The sequence below is a fragment of the Phoxinus phoxinus genome (genome assembly GCF_949152265.1).
Source record: "Phoxinus phoxinus genome assembly, chromosome: 4".
Taxonomy (NCBI): Eukaryota; Metazoa; Chordata; class Actinopteri; order Cypriniformes; family Leuciscidae; genus Phoxinus; species Phoxinus phoxinus.
In genome coordinates, this window is record NC_136879.1 from 27,583,375 (window position 1) to 27,607,582 (window position 24,208).

At 40.2% G+C, this 24,208-nt stretch overlaps 1 protein-coding gene across 3 annotated transcripts in view; it reads left to right on the forward strand.

The window, feature by feature from the left end:
- LOC306996424 (uncharacterized protein) overlaps nt 1-24,208 on the forward strand; it is a 55,909-nt gene that overhangs the window by 9,746 nt on the left and 21,955 nt on the right. Inside the window, exons 4-6 of one of the 3 annotated variants that reach the window (XM_079608893.1) lie at nt 8,612-10,042; nt 11,323-11,469; nt 21,653-21,720. The exons of 1 other annotated variant lie outside the window; for it this stretch is intronic. The gene's annotated coding sequence lies outside the window, so the exon portion shown is untranslated. The remainder of the gene's footprint in view (nt 1-8,611; nt 10,043-11,322; nt 11,470-21,652; nt 21,721-24,208) is intronic. One more of the 3 variants, XM_079608894.1, reaches the window with a different exon arrangement.

The following is a 24,208-nucleotide window of genomic DNA, read 5'->3' on the forward strand; positions in this document are numbered from 1 at the left end:
AACAGTGAGTGATTTTCTTTTTGTTGTTGTTTGATTAACTTTAATGACAGAGACATTATTAGGCTGCTGTCACTAAGACCTACATATCCAATAAACTGTTACACGTGCGTTTTCTTTCTCAACTGTTTACATTAACTTAAGACAAAGCCGACTGTTTACAAGGATATTTTGACTTAATATTGTGTGATTTGTCGGTTCTAGCTCAAGAAGATTCGAAAGAGAAAAGTCAGTATTGGCGCTCAATAGCATTTGAAAGGCAGCTTTTTGTGTGAGTGCTTTGGAGCGGAATCGGAATGTGCGACTTATCGAATCCAGATCCACTGTTCATGGAAATTTGGAACTGGTTCTAAAATAAAACTGGTTCTCGATTCCCAACCCTAATCAGTGATCTGAATAAAATATTGTAGCCCTGTCTCACACTTCCTCCAGTGTGACTTTGTTTGTCTGACCACGTCTTTGTCTTTCTGTCACACTGTCTGCTGGGGCCTCCCCTGATGTTTTTTTTTTATCACGGTCTTACCACAGAATAAGGACCTGAAAATACACACACCGGTGCAAATAGAGATGTTCTCACCCTTCAAATCCAGTATTCAGCAACAACACATACCTGTAGATATTTCATCCTGGAAAAAATGACTTTCACAAAATCATGCGGATGTTTTCATGTACAATTTCACATTGCTGTTTGTTACCATGATAGTTGTAGCATTAGAGTATGCCAACTTCAACTCTTTTTTCAGTCTTTACGGTCATTAGAGCTGGGTATTGCTACAAATTTCTCCAATACGGTTCACAGGCTTTCAATTTGATTCTGACTCATTTGGGTAGCTATGTTTAGAGATTTACAGATTTCATTACGTTTACAATCTATCAATTCGATTTTGATTTATTTTGGTAGCTACAGTATATTTCATAATATCCATTTTGCTTACATATGTAAGAAATATCTGTTAATGTAGGCCTATCTTTTTGTTAATGCTGTAAACTATACGGTGTAGGGTTCCAGCTCATAAAGTAATTTGTTTGCGAATCGAACTATACTGGTGATGCTGTATGTTTTTGTGTCAAAGACTTTATATGTTGAAAGATGGCGGACTCTGGGAAAAAGTGCAACGTGCAAAATGGCGGAATAAAAAATAAAAAAGCCATTTGCCAATTGGTAAAGTCATCCCGTCACTTCAGCTGCCGTTAGAAGCTTTGTGTTCTGAGACGCGCACTTAGGACTGATCCAGCCTCTGGAATCTACATTTATAAGACAGTTGTTGTCAGATTTATTTGGTGATTTCAAATATGAAATGTATTCGTAAGCTTGGTGAACAGCTTTGGAGAATTTGATGTTTTCCCATTCAGAGACATAGGACCTGTACTTGAATGCCTGAAATATTTGCCCGAAAACCGTTTCAAAGATGGCCACTGACTTGCCTTAAAGGGATTTTGTTCACGTGCAACCCACAAGGACAACTCAATAGAAAGACGTTTGCCATTATTTTGTGGCACATTTTTCATTGCATCACATTCAATACAGACTCGGCTCTCACATTCACAACTCCATGAATGCTGTGGTGCTGTAGATTCTGTGCATAAACAATAATGGGCAGGCTACATTATGAAAAAAATTACAAATATTAAAAAAAATTAACAACATGGCCCAAACTATGTAGTTCATTATAATGAAATGATATAGGGCAGGAAATTCAGAATAGGCAAATACAAATCATTCAGCCACAGAAAATAAGCATAGAGTATAAGATAGATCTTGGAATTTTAAAGAATGTATATCTAGATCGAATAGTTTCGGTTTATAGCGTTTTTTACCCAGTGCTCAAAAAGACAAAAATATGAAACCATATTTAACAGACACAGGAAAGGAAAGTCTGAGCGGAGGTCAGGGAGAGTTTCTGCACAGGAAACAGTGAATGCATCATCATGACTCACTCCAACTGCTGGAGATGAAAGCAAGAGAGATGGGTATCGGTGGGCAGGGAGTTATCATCACTCTGTTGCCGTGGTTACCGCTGCTCGTCAGCGCTCGCAACATGCGCACACACGAGCGCACGCACTTACACACACGCAGCCCCTGTGTGGGAAAGGTTCTGGTAGAACAAAGCCGGTATGCTTTTTGAGGTGTGGTGTCCTCAGCTATGTTGAGTAAATTTTCTTAGAAAGGTCTGTGGGATGACGTGCTTGCGTTCGCATGTGCTTCATTCAGACCATTGAGACGGAACCAGTGTATTGTGTAGCGGCCGTCTTTTTCTCACCGCTGTAATGAGCTCTGAGCTCTGCTGGGGGGATAAAATTACCTGTATGCTTTTGGTTATCAGACGCTTCTCAAAAAAAAAAAAAGATTGCTACCAAAAAAAATGGTCGTAAATGCATTTAAAAAAAACATCTCGCGCTCCGTCATATCCAAATCACAAGAAGATGATTCCTATGAATCGGTTTACTAGTCAGTAAAAAGAATTCAGGACACCTCTTCGAATTTTGGTCGAGTTTGCCGTTTGAGTCCGCTTGCTCAGTCAAATCTTCCACAACGGTTGTTGTCTAACAGCTGCGTCCCAATTCAGAGACTGCATCCTTTGAAGGGCGCATTCGAAGGCCGATTGTGTCACGGTGGCGAAGAGAAAGCTGTCCCAATTCAAAGACTCCTTCAAATGCTGCCTTCGTTTCCCGTGCAATGAAGGATACAACAGATGGATCCTTTGCGGCCTTGCCTACCCCAGAATTCATTTCGCGCCAGTGACGACTAGGGATGGGAACCGAGAACCGATTCTTCTTCAGAACCGGTGCCCAGTGAATCAATTCCTTGGAACCGATAGCATGCCTGCTTAACAAATACCTTATCGGTTCCGCTCGTTGCAAATGTGTCATGACGTCACACACGCGCTGCATTGTTTTGATTCAGAACGCGGCAAACATGGCAGAGGCAGAAGTTCGACGCAGAAATGTAATGAGGCCTTTAACGGGACGCCACGTTGCTTTCCGACCAGCCATCGCGTGCTGTCTCACACACATTCACTCGCACACATACATACGCACTCACTCACTCTCATGCGCGCGCGCACACACACACACTTGCGCACACACACTCTCTCGCGCTCACTCACTCACTCACACAAACGCACACATACACACTCACTCACACACTATCTCGCGCTCACGCACACACTCTCGCTCACTCACTAGCGCACACACACACTCTCTCGCGCTCACTCACTTACAAACGCACACATGCTCACTCACACACACACTCACTTTGAGAAGTAGCTCACCTATACTTTTAGATTTGTTCTGAGGTTGCTACACATAATTTGTGTAGGCCTATATGCTCTGTGCTGTGTCTTCTGATCAGATATTAAAGCGAGTTAATACAAACAAACAAATTTGTACTTATTCCCTCACCCAATGAGAATCGATAAGAGAATCGATAAGGAATCGGATCGATAAGCAATATCGATAATGGAATCGGAATCGTTAAATCCTTATCAATTCCCATCTCTAGTGACGACAGGAGTTTTTGAGAGAAATTGACGACAGCTTGAGCTTTACGACTCTGGTTTGATTTGGGTAGTGCTAGTGCACTCATTTGTTAACATGTCCGGCGGAAAAAATACACGCCTGCTCACGCACCGCTCAAGCTTACTGCGTAAAACGGCCGTTTCAGCTTTTATATACAGAAATGGACAGTAGTGAACATTTAGACTGTTTTGTTTTCAGACAGTTTAATATAACTTTCAAAAAAGTCCAGTACAAACCAGTACTGGCTCATTAATGACAGCTGTCACAGTTGCTAGGTGACAAGAACAATCCTCCTTACTAGGCCGTCCCATTGAACAACTTTTGGTCCGACCTTCACGGCCTTTGAAGGATGCAGCCTCTGAACTGGGCAGCACGATCTCCTAGTACTGCGTATCTATAGTAGTTATCGTGCTATTTAAATGCAGAAATTACTTTTTGCATGCAAATGATATGTACGGTTAACCCCTTGGGTAGGATTAGAGGTGTGGGTTAAGTGTGTATTACACATCATAATGTGTGTATTATATGTAATATGATACTACGTATCATATGCACGTAAAAAGTAATTTCTGCGTATAAATTGCACGCCAAACATAAATTTGTACTTTTGATGCATACTTTCATGAGATCGGGCTCACCCAGCTTACTACTGACTGACTCCCACACTGAACAGGGAGTCATTTTCAGTTATGTCTTACTGACTGTAATGTTGTGTAACTTTAGTTTATGAGACTGACATCATACTTTTTACTGACTGGTTGTTCATGTGACAACATATATTTAAAGGTAGGCCTACATACTACTGTATAGTTTTGTTGGGCTGCAGGAATCCCATTACAGGAATTAGCAGGTGATTCGTTTGATAAACAACCTGGAGTTCGTTATTAACAAAGGGCTTATGTATACAGCCCACTTATGTGTGTATAATATGGAGAAACACTCTTATCTCTTTGTTAGTACTTGAGGTGATTTATGACTGATGAGTAGGTGCTACTGTACCCAGCCAGAACACTTGCCGCACTGTAATCATCTGTTCTGGGCCACAGCCATTAAAAACCTGTATTTATATGTGAGGACCACATTCGCTGTGGCTGCTATTAGTCACTTCAGGATCGCCGGGGTACCTGACTACTGTCTTGTAAAGCTTCAAAGTTTTTGGCAAGGGTTCAGTGCCTACTTCTTCTCTCTGGTTTATATAAAGTAAGCCTGACACTGATGAGGATCGTGAGGGTGGTCCGATCGTTAAACAGAGCTCAAACAGCACCCAGAGACTCTGCTTCCTTTCATCAGACTCGCGATATACTACTGAGAAGCACACTTGTGCTTCATTTCAGTTATTAGGGCCATTTATTAACGTACCATATTCTTATTTTTATGACGCTTCACATTTTTATGTGTTTGCTTTATTTACGTGACAGTTGCTTATAGAGTAGATAGAAGGAGAATAGGATTGAGAAATGAACTGGGACTTTTTTCAACTTTTGCTATTACGGTACTATATTTGTACTAGCTGGTCTTGTTTTTTTTTGTTTTTGTTTTTTAATGGACAAATGTATTTTTTTTGGTTGTTACTTGTTTATAATATTTGCTGAGTGATTTTAACAGATACTTGCTGTGGTATTGTTTTATTTACATTTCAAAATGAGTAGTCAGTTGATGCAGTTTATTTATTTTTATTTTTATTTTTTTTAAGGATTGATGCCAGATAGCCAATGGCTAATACAATGCTGAGATATTTACTATACATGCATTTGATTCTGATCATCCCATTCTTTGGTCAAATATTTTGTATACTCTATTGACCATTTATTTTGTTTGTCTTGTTTTGGTTCTTACAGTTTATTGGTTCTTAGCAAACTCAAATCAATAATTCAAGTCCATTTATTGCTTTATTTGGTAATGTACAGTCTGACGGTCATTCACATAAAATAAACCCCTATAGGGTGATACGATACCTTGTGGGGTTAATTTTGTGATATTGGCCAACTAACTGATAATTTTACATTGCAGTAATAATTAGTGGTATAAAATTAAATGTACACAAAATTGTATGAATTTAAATGAGAAGTTATGAATAGTCGATTTATTTAATTAATTAAATGAATATTACTAATTTAAAAAGCAGAAAATGCTTACTATTCTATGAGGATAGCCACAGATTCTTTCCTGTTTACTCATATACTGTCCTGTAAATGAAGCCAACCAATCATGAATAAAAAAAATATAAAAAGCACCGTAAAAATAAGAGCATACCTGTACATTATAAAATTGCCCTATAATAACTCCATGTGTAATATAGTGTGCTTTGAGTGATATTAAATGAAAATTTTATGAATTTATATCTGAAATGAAGGCCCAGGATGACCCTATTGTTGTGTTTATTATGAATAGTCATTTAACTTTTTTGTAAAACAGAAAATGATTATAATCTTTCGAGGATAGTAGATTTTGAAGCTGGCATTTTTGTTAACAGGTCAAGCTGGCACTGTTATCAACCGATCAACATTTTCATAATGGCCAAGTTAATCCTTCTATTAGTGCTGCAGGTTTGGTCTCCACCAGCAGAGGGCAGACTCTTCCTTTAGCAGAACAGCCTGGCGCTGTGTCTGTCTTCACCACGGATCTCCATGCTTCAGCGCTCTACTGGTTGGCTAAGTCACCGGCGCATGAGTTTCTGACACTTTCATTTAACACCGTACACTGACACTCAGCATCTCTCTCTCTCTCTCTCTCTCTCTCTCTCTCTCTCTCTCTCTCTCTCTCTCTCTCTCTCTCTCTCTCTCTCTCTCTCTCTCTCTCTCTCTCTCTCTCTCTCTCTCTCTCTCTCTCTCTCTCTCACTCACTCACTCACTCACTCACTCACTCACTCTCCTCCAGCGTGCCTGAACGCCTGTGTGGCTGCTGTCTCGAGTGTGTGGTGGTGACTGTGTCACAGAGCTCCTCCGACCAATAGCATGACTGAATTAAAGGCCAGCACGGGCCGAGAGGCCATGAGAAAGACTCAACCCCCCTCACCCTCAAACCCAGCTGCCTTCTGCTGCTCTCGCTCTGAGCGCCGCTCAGACACACACACAGCAATAACATTTAAATGGTAGATTCTTGATATGGACCTTTTCCTTTCTGGCCCACCAAAGTGGTTGTTTCTGTTTTTTTCTTTTTGAAATTCTCTTTAAATCCTACGCATACACATTAAATACAGAAAATGCCACGTCTTATCGCTCTCTTTTAAACGATGGCTTCTGTTACCACTCATTCACACTGGAAGTCCCTTTTCCCTATGACTCAACAGGCCCACAATTCAGTTCACTTCCAGCCAGTCAAGTTCATTTTAAGCCAATGCCAGAACTTCAGTTAATGTGAAATTAATGTGTGTATATGTGCATTTCTTACAATTGTTATGTGTCAAATAAGGTTTCTTTCTGAGTGTGACACTTTCTAGTTGTCTGTGTTTTTGCGTGGCTCTGCCATGACCTCCGTGTGAACTTTTCACCCGGTGTTTGGAGTGTGAAGTTGCTGCCACAGCAGGCAGAAGTGAAACCTGTGTGTGGGTTTCTGGGCTGCCTGTTGTACCCACGCTGAATTGTGCGCCACACGCCAAATCCTGTGATGCTTTATTTTTTCTCTTTCTCTCTTTCTCTCAGAGTCGTTTGATGCACTGTGGTCACACACGTATCGGGCCAACCGCACCATCAGACTCACACACTTTAACACGGGCAGGTCGGCACGTACGCGCCCGTCTTTAAACACGTACCACACAGCACCCAGCTACCTGTCTCCAGCCACTAACACATATACACACACGTTTGCAGGCTAGCTTGTACTGTAAACACTCAGCTCAGAATACAACCGTGAGAAAACTGCTCAGCTCACATTTGTATTTATAGCGTAGCAGGAAGCGTGTTCACGATGTTGTGCCCTGTGCAACATTTGGGCACGGTTTAACTTTTATCTCCAAGCTCCTCTCTGAAATATTTGTCACTATTTTGGTCATATTTTTTTGTTAATGCTGATTCTTAGAGGAATTAAAAAATTTATTATGTCTTTTTTTACTCATGTCTTTTTGCACTTTCCGAGCTACAGTAAAAAAATGAACAGACTGAAATTGAAGTCATTATTCGCATTATTCCAGCGAACAGTTAACCTATGTGACTGAATCCTTATATCGGTGAGTTGAATTCTAGAACCAGGTCGGTCACAATCATAAACGAATCATTCAGGTTTTTTGAACCGCATAAACTGATACTTTGGAAATATCCAATTCAAAAGAACGATTGTTCATGAATTTGACAAGCACAGCTTGAGTGGATGTCAAGATTTTCAGTAAAAAACAAGTTAATCTGTTCTAACACAAACCTATCGTTTGACTTCAGATTCAAAAGACTTGGAATAAAGTGCATGGATCACTTTTATCATTCTTTTTGGGTGTTTTTTTTTTTGGAGCTTTACATCATTACATTGAAAATAGAGGCAGGTTTGAAACAACATGAGGGTGAGTAAATGATGACAGAATGTTCAATTTTGGGTGAATAATCCCTTTAACTTTCACATCAGCAAGTGACATTTAGGAGTGTTTTTTTCGGGGGGGGGGGTGCTTTCCGTTCATACATGCTGCATTGGTTCCCATCTTCAGACGTGATCGTTTTCATTGTGTCAGCATTCAGCTTTCACTGGGCCTCTTCTTGCAGTTGAGAATATCAGAGTGTGAGAAAGAGAGAACTTGTACTAGAGTGAGTAAGCAGGGGTATTTTTTGTTGTGGCAGAACTTTTTTCCCCGTAAGAATATTTCTTTTTAAGTGCGAACTTTGATGCAAAGGACACCAGATTGTGAGTGTGTGTGTGTGCGTGTGTGCGTGTGTGCGTGTGTGCGTGTGTGTGTGTGTGTGTGTGCGTGTGTGTGCGTGTGTGTGTGTGTGTGTGTGTGTGTGTGTGTGTGTGTGTGTGTGTGTGTGTGTGTGTGTGTGTGTGTGTGTGTGTGTGTGTGTGTGTGTGTGTGTGTGTGTGTGTGTGTGTGTGTGTGTGTGTGTGTGTGTGTGTGTGTGTGTGTGAAAGACAGATAGGGAGGAAGTTCATTGCTGTCCTTTCTCTTTGTGCACAGTGGAGCTGAGGCATGATTCACTGATGAAGTTTCCAGTGTGGGGCCATTACAGAGCTGCTGCCAATATCAACGCCCCCCCCTCCGCTCCTCCTGACTGTGGGAGTGAAGCATGCTGGGAGACAGCAGGACTGTTTATGTGGGTGGCAGTGCCCAGGGGCCAGCTCTGTGAGATCTAATGCATGTTATTCAGATCAGTGTCATCAGGGAGTTTCTGGGTAGGGCCGTGAGTGTGCGTGTGAATGTGTGCTGAGGGGGCTGCGGTGGTCTGCGCTCCGTATACAAAGGCGGCAGATCCTCTCTGACAGATGCCACAGTCCAGGCCCTCATCACAGGAAGTCATTCATATTGCTATTTGCTTATCACAGGCACTCTGTGGGCTCCTATGGGCTGGAGTTAACCTCCTGCTTGACAGGACACAAGCAGCACTTCCTCTCGTGTTGCAGCTGTACCTGCCTCTCCTTTCCCAGAATCCAGAGCCCTAAACCTCTCATAACTCAGCCGCTCTAATTGGTTGTCAATGTTTTCCCTTAGCCAAACCCACCCCTCATGATCACCACTCAAGTTTAATGGGTTCTAACAGACATTGGGTGTCATATGTAGTAAAAGACAGTTGATCAAATCATGCCACATTAAGCATAATAAAATTAATTTAAAAGACATTTGATATCGTATAGGTTCTTTTTACTGAGCATTTCCCAATCCTTATAAGTGTTGAACTTTTGTGTGTAATTTATCACACTTTTTTGTACAGTGGATATTAATTATACCTCAAATCAAGCGACTTGAAGTGTGCCATTGTTTTGTAGCCTACATTTTTTTTGTCTGGTGGAACATAAAACCACGCTTAAGAACCAGAATATCAGTGACACTTTTTTTGTTGTTGCCTGGGCCAGTAAGAAGCTAACGTGCAACACCCTTGCAACCACTCAAAACATGCTGAAAAATACTTTGTATTTTTAAGTTGTAGAAAACCGTAGCAACTGCATAGCAGCTCCCTAGCGACTAGCCAAAGTAACTGCTTGCTGAAAAACACTTCAAAGACCTTATCAACTGCATAGCAATGCCCTAAAAAACTCCCAGTGTTTCATTCAGCATATTACTAGGATGTTCACTCTAGCAACCGTGTGACAATATGCTGAAAAACACTAAGACGACCTAGGCAAATCCTTAGCATCGCATTAGCAACCACCCAGTGTTTTGTGCTTAAAAACTCCTTGAAGATGTAGAACACCAGCCGCATAGCAATTCCCTATTACTACCCAGAATACCCTAACAATCCCAAAGCATTGCCCTTGAAACCCCACAGAACACCTTAGCCACCTTAACAGCACTTAACATCTACAACGCTCTACTACAACAAAAGACTTTTGCATCCAAATAGCAACATCCTGGCAACCACTCACAATGGCCACATCAATGTCAACATGGCAGGTATAGTATATCCTGTTTCATTCTACACAATGCATGCTTATAACATACTTTAATAATGGTTGAGACATTGTTCATCAAATGCTGTGAAATATTATCGGACCCAGTAATTTCCTTCACAACTCTATTATGTATATATTTTTTTAAAGTTGTACTGTCAAGTCACCCTTACACCCTCCTTCATTCACACATGCAGTCTGGCCCCTCTGAAGCCCATTTCCTCTTCACAGGGCATGGGAACCCTGGTCTCTCTCCTCCCACAGTCCCTCTCTCTTCTTCCTCTTCTCCCCACTGTGCCCTTGTCCTTTCTCTCACCTCCTCTTTATCCTCTCCATCACATCCCTGCTCTGTGGTACTCCACTGTCCTCCTCTTAAACACGTCTTTCTCTTTCTCTCACTCAATCTTGTGTTCTCTCTCCCTCTCTTGATTTCCTGCCTCCCTTTGTCCATCTGTGCCCAATTTACCCTGATCTGGGTCTGTTTTTTTCTCGATAATTTGTTTTTGATTCCCCAGAATTAGAAAACCATTGTGTGCTTGCTGCCTCTTGCTCACGCGCGCACAGTCACACACACACACACACACACACACACACACACACACACACACACACACACACACACACACACACACACACACACACACACACACACACGCACAGTTGAACTCACATATACACACACCACGTACACACACATTTTATTGTATTATTCTATAAAAGTTCCTATAAATCACTGGTTATTAATCGGCCCCAGACGGCCCTACCTCCCTCTTTCCCCCCTCTTCTCTTGCGCACAAACACAGACCAGATGCATAGGAAATGGGATGGCAAGAAGGGCACCCAGGAGACAAACTGTGCTTTTTCTCTGTTTTTTTTTCTTCTCTCCTCTCCTCATTTTCTCTGTCTCTCCTCATCCTTTTTTTTCAGAGAAGCTTCATTTATGTATAAATGCCCAAACCCAAAACTCACTGAGGGACTAAAGTTTAAATTAAGGTTTAGGAGGAAAAAAGAGATTAAATAATAAACATAAATCATCCTTTCCTGCCAAAGATACCGGTGTGTGGGATAAGGGTTAAACGTCCATCCTCTTTTGTTGGAAACAAATGGGGGTCTGATTTCTGTTCGCCCTGAGTGCCGTTTAATGAACACACAAACAGACTCAATACAAAAACTTTTTTCTTTTTTTTTTACTTCACATAAACTTTGACATGGATACTTATATTGCTTTTATAAGAATGGTGCTGTTGTGCGTCAGTTTGATTTTGTGTAAACTTGTATCTTTAGTGTCTTTACCAGACCGTGAGCAGCAGGTTGGCTTCGAGACAACTTTACCATTTCCTCTCCATCTGCTCCAGCTCTCTGATCGCTCCCTGATTGAGACATCGAGAGGCACACCTGTTGGCTGCGGCCGCGTGTCTGTCAGGGCAAAAGGTTTGTAAACCGCCACAGAGGGAAAGGATACGAGTGGAACTGGACACATTCGTCCCAACTCCCGGTTTGTCAGTTCGAAGCCGGCTAGCGCACTCCCAGTGTGCTGTTCGCTGAGAGCACGAGAAAATGTGAGAAATGTGCGCCTTGGCCGAGGGGACTGTGGGGGGAGTGCTGGTTTTCAGGCACGCAGGGACAGCCTGCAAAGTTCTGCCAAAAGCAACATGGCGCTGTGCTCATGGAACTTGAGGGGATGAAGGGAGGCTGGGCTGCAGGGCTCGCCGGGGTTCCTCAGGGCTCTACCTTAGGCCCTTGCCCAGAGATAAATGGGGTGTGGAAGAACTCTTTCCCATACAGTGCAATTCAGTTAAAGTCAGGAAGAGATCATTTCTCAAACACTCACAGTGCAACCCACAAAATCCACATGACTGTTTATTGTGTTTGGGCTTGTTTGGAAAATGGAGATGATCGACAATCTTGTGTGGAGTTACCTCACGATAAGTGACTAGTCATCCAACAATCGGCAATTGATTATTGAGGTTTATTTAGTTTATCTAGATGTTTATGTTTGGTAGTTTTGTTTTTTTAGACAAGGGGTGTCCCATCCTGATCCTAGAGGGCCAATATCCTGCAGAGTTTAGCTCCAATACTAAGTTTCTAGTAATCCCGAAGACCTTGATTTGCTGGTTCAGGTGTGTTTAATGAGGATTGGAGCTACAAATCTGCAGGATAGTGGCCCTACAGCAGCAGGAATGGACACCCCTGCCCTAGACAGTTTTAAACAGTCGGCACGGTAAAACCCTCATGAGAAGTTGCATGCTTAAATGTGTCCCCCTGTAAGAGCCCTGTAGTACCTACATCCATACACATTTGGCCGGATGGCTTCCAACTTTTCATTCTTCTTGAGACCACTGTCGTCTGTTCCATCCCATTGTGCTCCATCTACACTATCAGAAAAAAGTGTTTAAAAATGGTACCTTTAGGTACAACTGCTTGTCAATGGGGTAGTATCATTAAAGGGACATCTTTGTACATTATTTACCCACACAAGGTCCATTGTATTACCTTAAGGGTATGCAATATTACAAAAATGTACTAATATGCACCTTTTAGAAGTTAATATACAAAGTTGTTATTTTAAGGGTGCTGCCCCAGAAACAAACTTTTTTACCCCCAAAGTTATAATTATTGCACTTTTCTTCTGACTGTGTTGCTGTCCCAAATTGCGTAATATTGCAGCGCATTCAGGTAGTTGTCCAATTTTTCAGGCTTACTATGGAAATGTATAGTTTTGAACATCCCTAATTGTTTTGACATACAACATTTCAAAGGGATCTGAATCCTGGATCTCATCTATTGTTGTTTTTCCGCTAAGGGTTGAATTTGGTCAGGGAAGATGAAGCAAATTGGTAGACCCAACTGAAAAATGCATGCGACCCTGTCTAGTGGTTATACTGACAACAATCTTGCCAGCAAATAGTCCTGTAAATAGGAGGTCTTGAAAGGATCATCTTTTCTCCTCGAAACATGCAATGCTTACTAGCACAAGGGTTTGAAGGAGGAGAGAAAACAACCCAAGGACTCCATATAAGGTTCTGTTTGGGCTCTGGCACCATTCTCCCTGTCAGTTTCTTGTGCTAGGTCAGTCCCCTTTTAATCGGGACCTACAACATGCTTTACACCCGTCTGTAGTGCAACTAAACAGATCTCACACTTCCTGTACCATATCACTGTTGATCGACACACACACACAAACAAACATATACCGGTACGCAACCACCAGAGGCTTATCGGTTTCTAAGCAGACCCGCTGACACTCAGATCATTTAGTGAAAATCATCACCTCTTGCTGCGGTGTATGTGGCTGACTCATATCTGTAGTTCCCTGCCCACTACCCTACAGTGCCCCAGCTGAACTCTGCATGCCCTCTTATGAGGTGATGATAAAAAGAAGGAAATACTGCAGAAAAAGCAGAAACCTCACTACTTCTCATTTTCCATGGCGCTACCTCCCTCTTTGGTATGTGTGGTTGTTCGATTGTGTGTGTGTGTGTGTGTGTGTGTGTGTGTGTGTGTGTGTGTGTGTGTGTGTGTGTGTGTGTGTGTGTGTGTGTGTGTGTGTGTGTGTGTGTGTGTGTGTGTGTGTGTGTGTGTGTGTGTGTGTGTGTGTGTGTGTGTGTGTGTGTGTGTGTTGAATGGTTATTAGTCCAGGGCTGGTTGGTTTGTGGGTACTGGCCTGTGGTTTCGTTCTGAGCAGAGACAGAGTGTAAAGATGGCTGTAGACTTCTTAGCTGCCACACTGAGACATACTGGCACCAGTAGGGCAGAGTTGATTGCTCTTGCCATGCAAAACAAGGAACCAAGACTTTGTGTGTGTGTGTGGGTTAACTTACTTTTGTCCTTTTGACCACTGCCTGAACATTTGCTGCAGTCGAGAGCCGTGCTGTTCATTAACCAGATTAAATCTAGAACGTTTGGATTTCTGCAGCCTATTGGCTTTTGTGATTCTGGTTGTGATGAATAGGAAATGTGTAGTAAATTCAAGCCTCTTTGCATATAATCTAATGTAACAAGACCTTTAACTTGACTGCAAAAATTCTGGTCATTAATGCGATAAATTAATGTTATATTTACAGTATTATTATATTTTTTTACATTTAAGATCTCAAAAGTGGACATGACATCTCAGGCTAAAGTCTAACCAACATATGTTGCCGGCTGGTAAGATGGTGTCCCCAACAATCTTCTTTAACCAGCAGGACATGGTCAACCAGTTTCACCAAAAGTTTTTGCACCTGCATTTTCTGGTCCACAAGCTAGACTAGTCTGAACCAGCATGGACATTCATTAGGGCCTTTTAGAAAACAGTCATGCTGCCCTCTGGCCCAGATGTGAGGAGGATGCCAGCAGGATGAGCTGGCTATGAGGAGGAAACTTTGTCAAGTTTCTGGTTCTTCAGGATGAGGAGGAGGGTTCACTTCCTCCCCCTGCCTCCCTGCAGCTGGTATTGTTCTCCGGGCACTTTAACCCCCCGCTCCTCCAGTCCCAGTCGGCTCTCCATCTTCCATCCTTCCCCGGAGCTGGCAGCAGAGTCTGGGCACTCTCCACAGCATTGGCCTCAACCCCAACAGGATGTGGAGCTCAGCATTTGTGTGTGTATGCATGTGTGTGTGGATTTCTGTTCTTTTTTTCCCCTTCTCATTTTTTTTTTCTTCTCTGATTTTGTGTCTTGGCTGACTTTTTTACCTCTCGAAGAATTTGGAAAGGCCATGAGATATTTTTTTTCGCCATGACTTTCAGCACAGCTCTTTCTCTCTCACTCTGTGCCTGCTGCGGCTTCGCAGTAATAGATTTCATATGTTGCTGCAGTTGACATCAGTCTTAAACTATTTTACATGTGATCTGCAATATTTCCTGAGGAAATCTGTCAGATATTTATTAAGGGCTAATAAAATAAACCTCTCTTGTTCTCTCTCTTTCTCTTGTCCCTTTTCTTTCATTTGTTACCTTGTCCCTTCCTCTTGTAGTAGGTCTGGAAGGCGGAGTGCTTGTATTATTGGAGTTACTCATGCTTTCAAAAAGCTTCTTTTTTAGGAAACAATTTCCTTCCATTCATGAGATCAGCTGTAGGTCAGGCCTAGGGTGAGTTTGTATGTGTCTGGGTGAGGGCCTGTTCATATCTCACTTCTCTTCCCCTCTCTTCGGTCATCTCTTCCCTCCTCTTTCCATCCCTCCCAATAGCACTCGGTTGCATTCTCAGACTGACGCAGTGCAGCGAAAGTGCCTGACTCTGCTGCGTCTTTCTGCATCGAACATAACACATTAATGTTGGACTGTGGCAGTGAATCATACCATGTGATGCTTTGTGAGGACTAGTATTTTTTTACCTTATAAAGACATTACATCTTCATAGAGCAGCTATAATACAAGCACTTATTGAAAATACAGTGTGAAGACAACATTTTTTTGTGTCAAACTTTTGATGCAAGACTCGTTCTAAAAGTTGGTGCTAAAAATAACAATGACAAACCGATTTAGCTTTTTAGTGTATTTAATATTTAAATCTGTGTACTTCATGACATTTATAATAATTATAAAATGAACAGTGCTGGGTAGATTACTTACAAATTGTAGTTGGTTACTGATTCCATGACAAAAATGTTAGTTAGTTATGTAATTACATTACACATTTAAGGTAATATAACTTTTTGATTACTTTTGAACTAACTTGTTTATCACATTGATTTTAATAATATAATCTTGTACCATATTGATATAAAAATACAAAGAGAAATAAAATGACATTACGTCAGGGTTTCCCAGACTGGGATTTGTGATGGAACTGCATGTGCGTTTGTGAGTTTAATGACAAGCTTATAATTCAATCATAAAATGTAACACTTAATGAAACACTTACTAAAAATATATTTTATTTGTTTTCCAGCATGTCATGTGACCATTATCTGACATCAGAGAACCGTGAACTATATTTTATTAGTATTATTATTGACTTCATTTTATTATTGACCAAACTTACTTTAAAATCTATGGGGGTACTTCAAGTAAATATATTAGATCAAAGTGGTTCAGCTGACAAACAAAAAAGGGCTATCCCTGCATTGCATGAAAATATGAAATTATGTGAATTTGTGTGACAGTTATACATGCACTGAATGATAATTCAAATTATAATTAATGTGTTCATCAGGAGATGATCAGCTATGCGATGTTGAGAAAACACTTTTTATAGAATCACATTTTGTGTGGGTTTCAGTTTTCAGTAATAGTCACGTGGCTAGTGGCTGGTCTGTGTGTGGTTACACAAACCATTTAAAATATATGAAAGAAGTGGAAGCGAGAATCAATGAATTATGAATAATTTATTGCCATTGTGAGAAAAAACATGTAATCAATAAAAAACGAATTAGTCTGATTACGAGTATTTTGTAATAATCTAATTATTAGTACCTGATTTTTGGAATCTGATTATGTAATCCATATTACATGTAATCAGTTACTACCCAGCACTAAACATGAATATTAATACAAGTTAAAAATTAAAAAAAATATAAAACTTAACAGGTGTTCCACACATGTCTGATCCTGACCACATAAAATATGTCTACTACCATGGACAATGTTTTTTTGTCTGTTTTTATTTTGATCTAATCCTTTTTGATAATTTCTAATATTTATTTTATTATATCTATTTATATGATTTTTTTTTTATTAATTTGTGATAAATAATGTTTGAGATATGGCACAACATGTGAAAACTGTGGTGGCGGACAACACCACATACATATTGTACCACAAAACACCAATAAAATGTGTTAAAATCATTAGTAAGAGCAGCCATAAAAAAAAGTCTAGGCTTGTTTTTGTTTATACTAATTAGTGGTGCTAAAATGTATTAGATTAAATTAGTTTTTAATAGAATTACACCCTGTGGACAGAAATAGGCCAGAATTATGGGAAATACCCATATGTTAAATATGTATTACTTAATAGTTAACCACTCACTAACAATTACGTGTAATAAAATAAAAAAAAATGAAACATTGTTGGTCAAAATTATTGGCACCCCTGGTAAATATAATCAAAGATGGCTGTAAAAAATATATCCGCATTGTTTATCCCTTTGATCTTTTTTTTTTTTTTTTTTGCAAAAATCTAACCTTTCATTGAAGTGAAAGATTGGCACCCTTTTATTAAATACTTTTTGCAACCTCCCTTTCCCAAATGAACTGCTCTGAGTTTTCTCCTATAATGCCGGATGAGTTTGGAGAACACCTGACAGAGACCGTTCCTTCATACAGAATCTCTCCAGATCCTTCAGATTCCCAGATCCATGTTGATGCTTCTCCTCTTCTGTTCTGCCCACTCATTTTCAATAGTGTTCAGGTCAGAGAACTGGGACGGCATGGCAGAAGCTTCATTTTGTGCTCAGTGACACATTTCTGTGTTGATTTTGATGTTTGTTTTGGATTGTTGCTCGTACCATGTATCTGAACAAGATGTCCAGGACCTCCAGCAAAACAATAGGCCCACAACATTAAAGATCCAGCGGTATATTTAACCGTGGGTATGGGGTGCTTTTTATCCCTGTGTGCACCAAACACATCTGGTGGGTTTGCTGCCTAAAAGCTCTTTTTTTAGTTTCATCTGACCACAGAATTTGGTCCCTTTTAAAGTTCCAGTCGTGTCTGACAACTTAATATGCTGGAGTTTGTTTTTGGATGAGCGAGAAGGATTTTTCTTTAAACTCTCCCAAACATAATGTGGTGATGTAGGGGTTGTTTGAATATATTTTTTATTTTTATTTAGCTTTCTGACCCCAAGACTCAACTAATCTCTCCATTCTCCATCTGTGATCCTTGGAGAGCATTAAGACAATATAGACACATCCTCTTCAGACAGATTCATAACATCCTTGGTTGATTGGAACTTCTTAATTATTGCCCTGATGGTGATAATGAACATTTTCAATGCTTTAGCTATTTTCTTACAGCCAGCCACTTTCTTTTTTTTTTTTCAAGCTCAACAATCTTTTTCTGCACATCAGACCTTTATTCTTTGGTTTTACTCATTGTGATGGATGATTAAAAGGATTTGTCCTTTTATATTTTCTTCATATTTATGCTCCTGATAAACAAGAAGTCATAGCTAGACAATATTATGTTCCTAGTCACCCTGAGTGTGCTAAAAAAAAAAAGAAGTAAATATGAATGGGAATATACTTCGGATATATTTTACTCATAAAAAAATCTAAGGGTGCCAATAATTGTGACCAGTAAAACATGTGATTTTCCCCCACTTTCAATTATTTTACTTCAATGAACGGTTCGAGTTTTTCATAAAAAAAATAAACAATGCATATTTATTTTGTACAGCCATCTTTGATCATATTTACAGGGTTTGACAAAAATTCTGACCACAACTGTATATCTCTACACTTCTTACTGTGGTTTATCAATCGTTCGATCGATCTACCTATCTTGCATTCTCACCCATATACTCACCTCCTCAAACACTGTTATATACCCACTTGTCATAATATGTTTTTTACAATCAAAAACAAAAGTGAATGATAAAAAATGTAATAAACTGAACAACATCCCAGAAGTCTGCATTATCCTTTATGATAAATAGTCAATCAAAATAGAAATCCTCCCAGTGGGTTGTTAGGTGATAATTCAACCATTTTCATAGTGAAGTTATTGCCCTTCTTTTGCACATGAACATACAGTATGTCATAAATCACATCCGTTATTTGTTTTTCGTGTTATTTTTCCCCCTCCTCATTGCCCGGAACAGCAGTGATGGAAAACAAACACATCAGCACTTGGCATTATGAACCTTGGAATTGCCCTCTCTCTCCTCTCCTCGCTCTCTCGTTCCCTTTCATCCTGCTTCCAGCTGCACACCCATCTCACTCTTTCTGGGGTCCCCTAGCTGCAGTACCCATAATTCACTATAAGACACAACACCCACACCAAGCCCTCGCTAACCTTTATAGCTCGGCCAAGGCACAGCGAGAGGAGGAGAGGGGACTGGTGATGGGGCAAATACTTTCTCTGTGTCTCTTCGGGTCCCGGACCAAGAGCAAGGCCAAGAGGCCCCCTCCAAGAGGGTGAGAGAGATCGAAAGATCTCACAACAGAGAGAAGAGAGAACAACAGAGAGAAGATCTCACAGACTGATAAAGCCAGCCATGGCCAACAAAGCATCTGGTCATGTCATTTAGAACAAAATCAAGCTAAAATGAAATTCGTTTTGTGTTCAGTTTGGGGGTTCGAAACCGTTTTCAAACTTTCCAGAAAAGTTCGGTTCTTTTTAAGTTGTTTTTAACAATTACAGATGTGCAGGACCTCTTAACCATTGAATTTTGGACAAAAGTAAAACATTATTAATTGTTTTTTAACTTAAATAAGTCACTATAGTTATAATCAACATTTTTCACACATTGTCTGCCATTATACTTGCCTTGTCTGAGCTTATGTTTAAATGTATATAAAACATATTATATATAAAAATATATATATATATATATATATATATATATAAATTACACTGTTCAAAAGTGTCGGGTCATTAAGTCTCTTATGCTCAGCAAGGCTCTATTGAATGTTAAACAATATTGTTAAAATTAAAATAAACTTAAAATAAATATTTTCTATTTTTCATCATTATTCCAGTCTTCAGTGTCACATGATCCTCCAGAAATCATTCTAATATGCTGAATTACTGCTTAAGAAACGTTTTTTTTAACAGTTGTGCTGTTTAATATTTTTTATAAACGCTGTGATACATTTTGTTCGAGATACTTTTGAGGAATAGAAAGAGCAAAAGATCAGCATTTATTTGAAGTAGCCATTTTATGTAACAAAGTCTTTACTGTCATTGCATATCAAAACTTTCTATTGATATGTCGGTATGATGGACTGTAGTTTTCTACTACAGTCCATTCAATACTTTTGATCAATGTATTGCATCCTAGCTAAATAAAGTAATTTCTTTCAAAAACAAACAAAACATTTACTAGATTTTTTGATGTAATACATTATTGGATTGCCTTTGCCTCTGCAAAGCTGTTACACTTGCGAATTTGACCAAAAACTAACTAGTAATTAAGTAGCATGGCTTTTGTAAACATCCACTACACATCTACAACGCCTTTGAATTCTGCCTATCTAGGCATCTTGCTTGGTTTTGGAACAGAGCTGCGTTGAATACATGGAGTGAAGAGAGAGAGAGAAACATTGGAGTTAGGGCACAGGGGTGCCTGTTTGTCTGGCGGAGCGTCTGTGTGTCAGTCTATGGGGATTTATGTGTTTGTTTGTATCTATGTCCCGACTCTGTCACTTCCGTAATGTGTTCCACATTTTCAGCTGTCATACAGGCTGGATCGCACAGCACCCATAGGAAAGATTACCCCACCTCTCCCCTCCTCTGCTCCTCCTCCTCTTTGTGCTTCTCTAGATTCCTTCCTACTACGCAGGGCCAAGTTTAAAGTCTCCCTGCGCATCTCCGCGTGTCATTTGAGTTCAGGTGTAGGCTGACGGCCACCTTGCTGAGCTCTCCAAACGACCTCAGCTATTGGCCAACGCCGCACTGCTGGACTATTCGATTTTTGGGCTTTAGTTGCATCTCTACATCTGTAAATGCGATTCACAATTTGTTGGGTTATCTTTCATTTGTCCGTTCGAAATCCGCCGGGGGGAAATATTTACAAATATTTTCGCATTGCTTATCGGCCGACCCACATGAATGCAAATAGCAGCGTTTCAACGTGTCAGTGTTTGACAAATGCGGCCCCAGGCTCTCTCAGTGCAGATTGTGTTAGCGAGCATTCTTCTTTGAACAGCTCACAGACTGTGGTCTAAGGTGGGAGAGTGAACTTGGGAACATGTTTGTGCGATCGAGAGAAAGGGCATGTGTTGTTATTAAAAACGATGGATCTTGGCCCCGGTTCTTCTCTAGCTTGGGGAACGGGCACAGCCCTGTGCCTCTGAGGTCTGAAAGTGCATCGTGTGGAGGATTAGAAGAATGAATTAAGTCATTTGGGCTTCACTACGAGTCACACCCCGGTTCAAGTAGAAGGCAAAGCGTGCTGCAATGTAACCCAGAGCCCCTTCCAAATCAATACTGAAAAAAAAAAAAACACTGCTTAAATCAACCTCCATCCCGTCCTCCCTCTCTCATTATTTTCTCCCACCCCGGGGTATTCTGTTTTCTTGGCAGCACTCAGGAATAAGCCACCTGCAGCCCACCGCCGCCCCCCTTCTGCACTTCTTCGCAGCAAGCAATGGCTTTCAGACGCTAGCTGGGCTCCACATGCGTGGACACACGCTCTCGGGCTGCCCAAACACTCGTAATGATACGTCCGCAGAGAGGGTGTGAGTTTCAGATGCGGCTGCAGCCTCTTTCTCTGTCTCTCACCCTTCCAACAGGACAGAAAGTCCCATGGCACTCCTCAGCCTAAATCGGAGAAAAGAAAGGGATTTTCCATTCTGAATATCTCCTGAAGAGCCTCCTCATTCTACTGAACCTCCACTCCCTTCTCTCTGTCCCACTCTCCCTCCTCCTCACCCTGTCTAGCTTTATTGTGTACTTGCTCTCAAGATGCCACTGTTTCAAATCTCCACATGACTGCATTTCTCTATTATGTATTCTTGTTTATTTAGGACTGTGAACAACATGAAGTGAGGTGCCACAATAAATCTCAGACTGCAGAACATCTCCAATGGACAAGGTAGCTTTTAGTACACTACTGTACATATATTTGTTAACTTTGAGGCCTTTAGTTCGCTAGTGTACACCTACTCTTCTTGTTTGCAATTTTACAGTGTTTACTAGTGAAATATGGGAATTATAAAGAATGGAACAATTCCAGTTCAGATCTGATTCCTCCTAACTATGCTGGTCCCTTAAAGCTAAACAATAGTTATCAATCATTATCATCAACAACATGAGGGTGAGTAAATGATGACAGAATCTTTATTTTTGGCTGAACTATCCTATTAAATTATTCTACTAATTATTATTTTAGTACATTCGAAGAAGAAATATTTGGAAATAATGCATTTTCAGTAAAACAGAACCAACAATATTTAATATTTCAACATTTCTAAAACTCATAAAATAATATTTTTCAATTATTATTCTTTTTATTTATTTCTAACTACTGAACACTGAAGACTCACAAGAGTCTCTTCTTAAGGAATCACATTACACTGTATGCTTTTGATTCACTAAAAAAACCCAACTCATAAGTCATTTGTTAAGGAATCAGTCACCACTGGTTGTGCTCAATGTTTCTCTTTATAGATTCAGTAGTACTGTTATTTACTGCAGTGTTCTGTTCACTTCAGTGTCGGGATATCTGTTGATGTAACCAACAATATTCAACACCAACCCTACATTCAAATAATCTCTGGAACAAGTATGCCTACACTGCCTACAAATGACTAGTAATCATGGCACTATCTCTTCGACAAACTTCTAATGGAAAATACATAGACCAACACAGGACAGAAAACAACCTCCAGATTGTTGTTAATGAGAGAGACCTCAGCCCGTCACCTTCACACACCTAAAGCTTGTCTCTGTGTGTGTGCGCGTGTGTGTGTGTGTGTGTGTGTGCTATTCTTATAAAGTAGTAGATCATGAGACCCATGACCAGTCTGTGGAGTTTGAAGGATTGTAAACCAACAGGACCTGGCTAGTTTCAGCATGGCGTACTCGTACTCGAAGCGTGCGTAGGCAGCGCGTTAATGTGTGTTGATGGACAATGGATTCTCTCTGTGTCGCAGGACACGCTCATATGTCACTACGCGACTGCTCCGTCTGAAGCTCCTCCAGGCTGAGCGATGTGTTTATAGTGCAGGGGAACACATTTATTGCATTTACATGGATTTATGCAAGGTGTGTTTTTATGTGAGTGACTTTTGTGTGAAAGCGTTTAGTGTGTATGTATGTCTGTAAGTGTTACGTGAATACACATATTTTTAAAATGGTAAGTGTTCTTGACTAGTTGGTCATTTGTTGTATGATGTGGCAGACGTGTGTGTACATGGACATTCTGACAGCGACAATGATACAATGCAGGAGGATTCTGGGTCTTTGTCCACAGACTCCAGAGAGGGATGCCTGACAATATCAGCAATGGAGCAACTCGACTTCACTAAAGCCTGTTGAAAAGACTATAGCTTAGACATGCTGGTCTAGCTGGTGGACCATATTGTTCACCACCAAAATGTAGCTAGTGAAAGCTGGTCAACATGTTCTTTCTGGTGAAGCCGGTTGAGCTTGTTTGTTAAGCTCGTCAATGCAGAAAATAAAATAAAACAAACTGATTGAGCAGATATATTATTGCGCAATTATGTTATTTTGTTCAACGGGAACTTCAATTGTTGGTCCTGGAACATTATTCTTGTCAATTAAATATAGTTCTAGACATCACAACATTATGACAAATGGATATTAATTGTAGGATTTGCTAAAGTGTTATTCAATTATTAGTGTTTTTAAACTTTAAGTGAGTGTTTGATGACGGCAAAGGCAGTATAAATGTTCAAAATAGGGGAAATGACAATATGATACCGATATATCATGGATTTGTATCTTGTCACAAGGCTTACTGTACCTTAAAATTTGGTTGGTTGATAGGAACATTGTTCTAAGCCAACACAGCAGGTTTTGATCCAGGAACGTGCGAAATCACAGCGAGAGATTAGCTTTGCTGTTCGTTTCAGCAGGGCAGTGAATCTAGAGCAAAATATGTTCACTCAGTATAATACAATACATGTCATAAATATGGTTATGTTTCCTTTCCACATGCAGTTAACAAGGCTGAACATTATATTTTATAACTAAGTCCCTTACATTTTAGGACTCAAACTGCATTTTCAGTAAACGTGTGCTGTGTGAATCTTTCATACCGTACAATGTGAGATAGGCCTACTGCTCTTGCATATCTTGTGTGTTGAGATTTTTTTCATGTGGGGTTCCAGTAACTCGACATCAGTTTTGTGGTCAGTACATGACCCAAATTCTGCGCCTTATAAGTAAAAATAAAACAACTGATTTCCTGAATCAGTTACAATCCACATGTTCATTGTTCTGATTTTGATTTGATTCAGTTTAATTTTTGGTATATTTTAGTTAATGTCTATATGTAAAAAAAAAAAATTTATTGCTGTAAATTATACAGAGCAGTGGTTCAGACCAATTTAAAACAA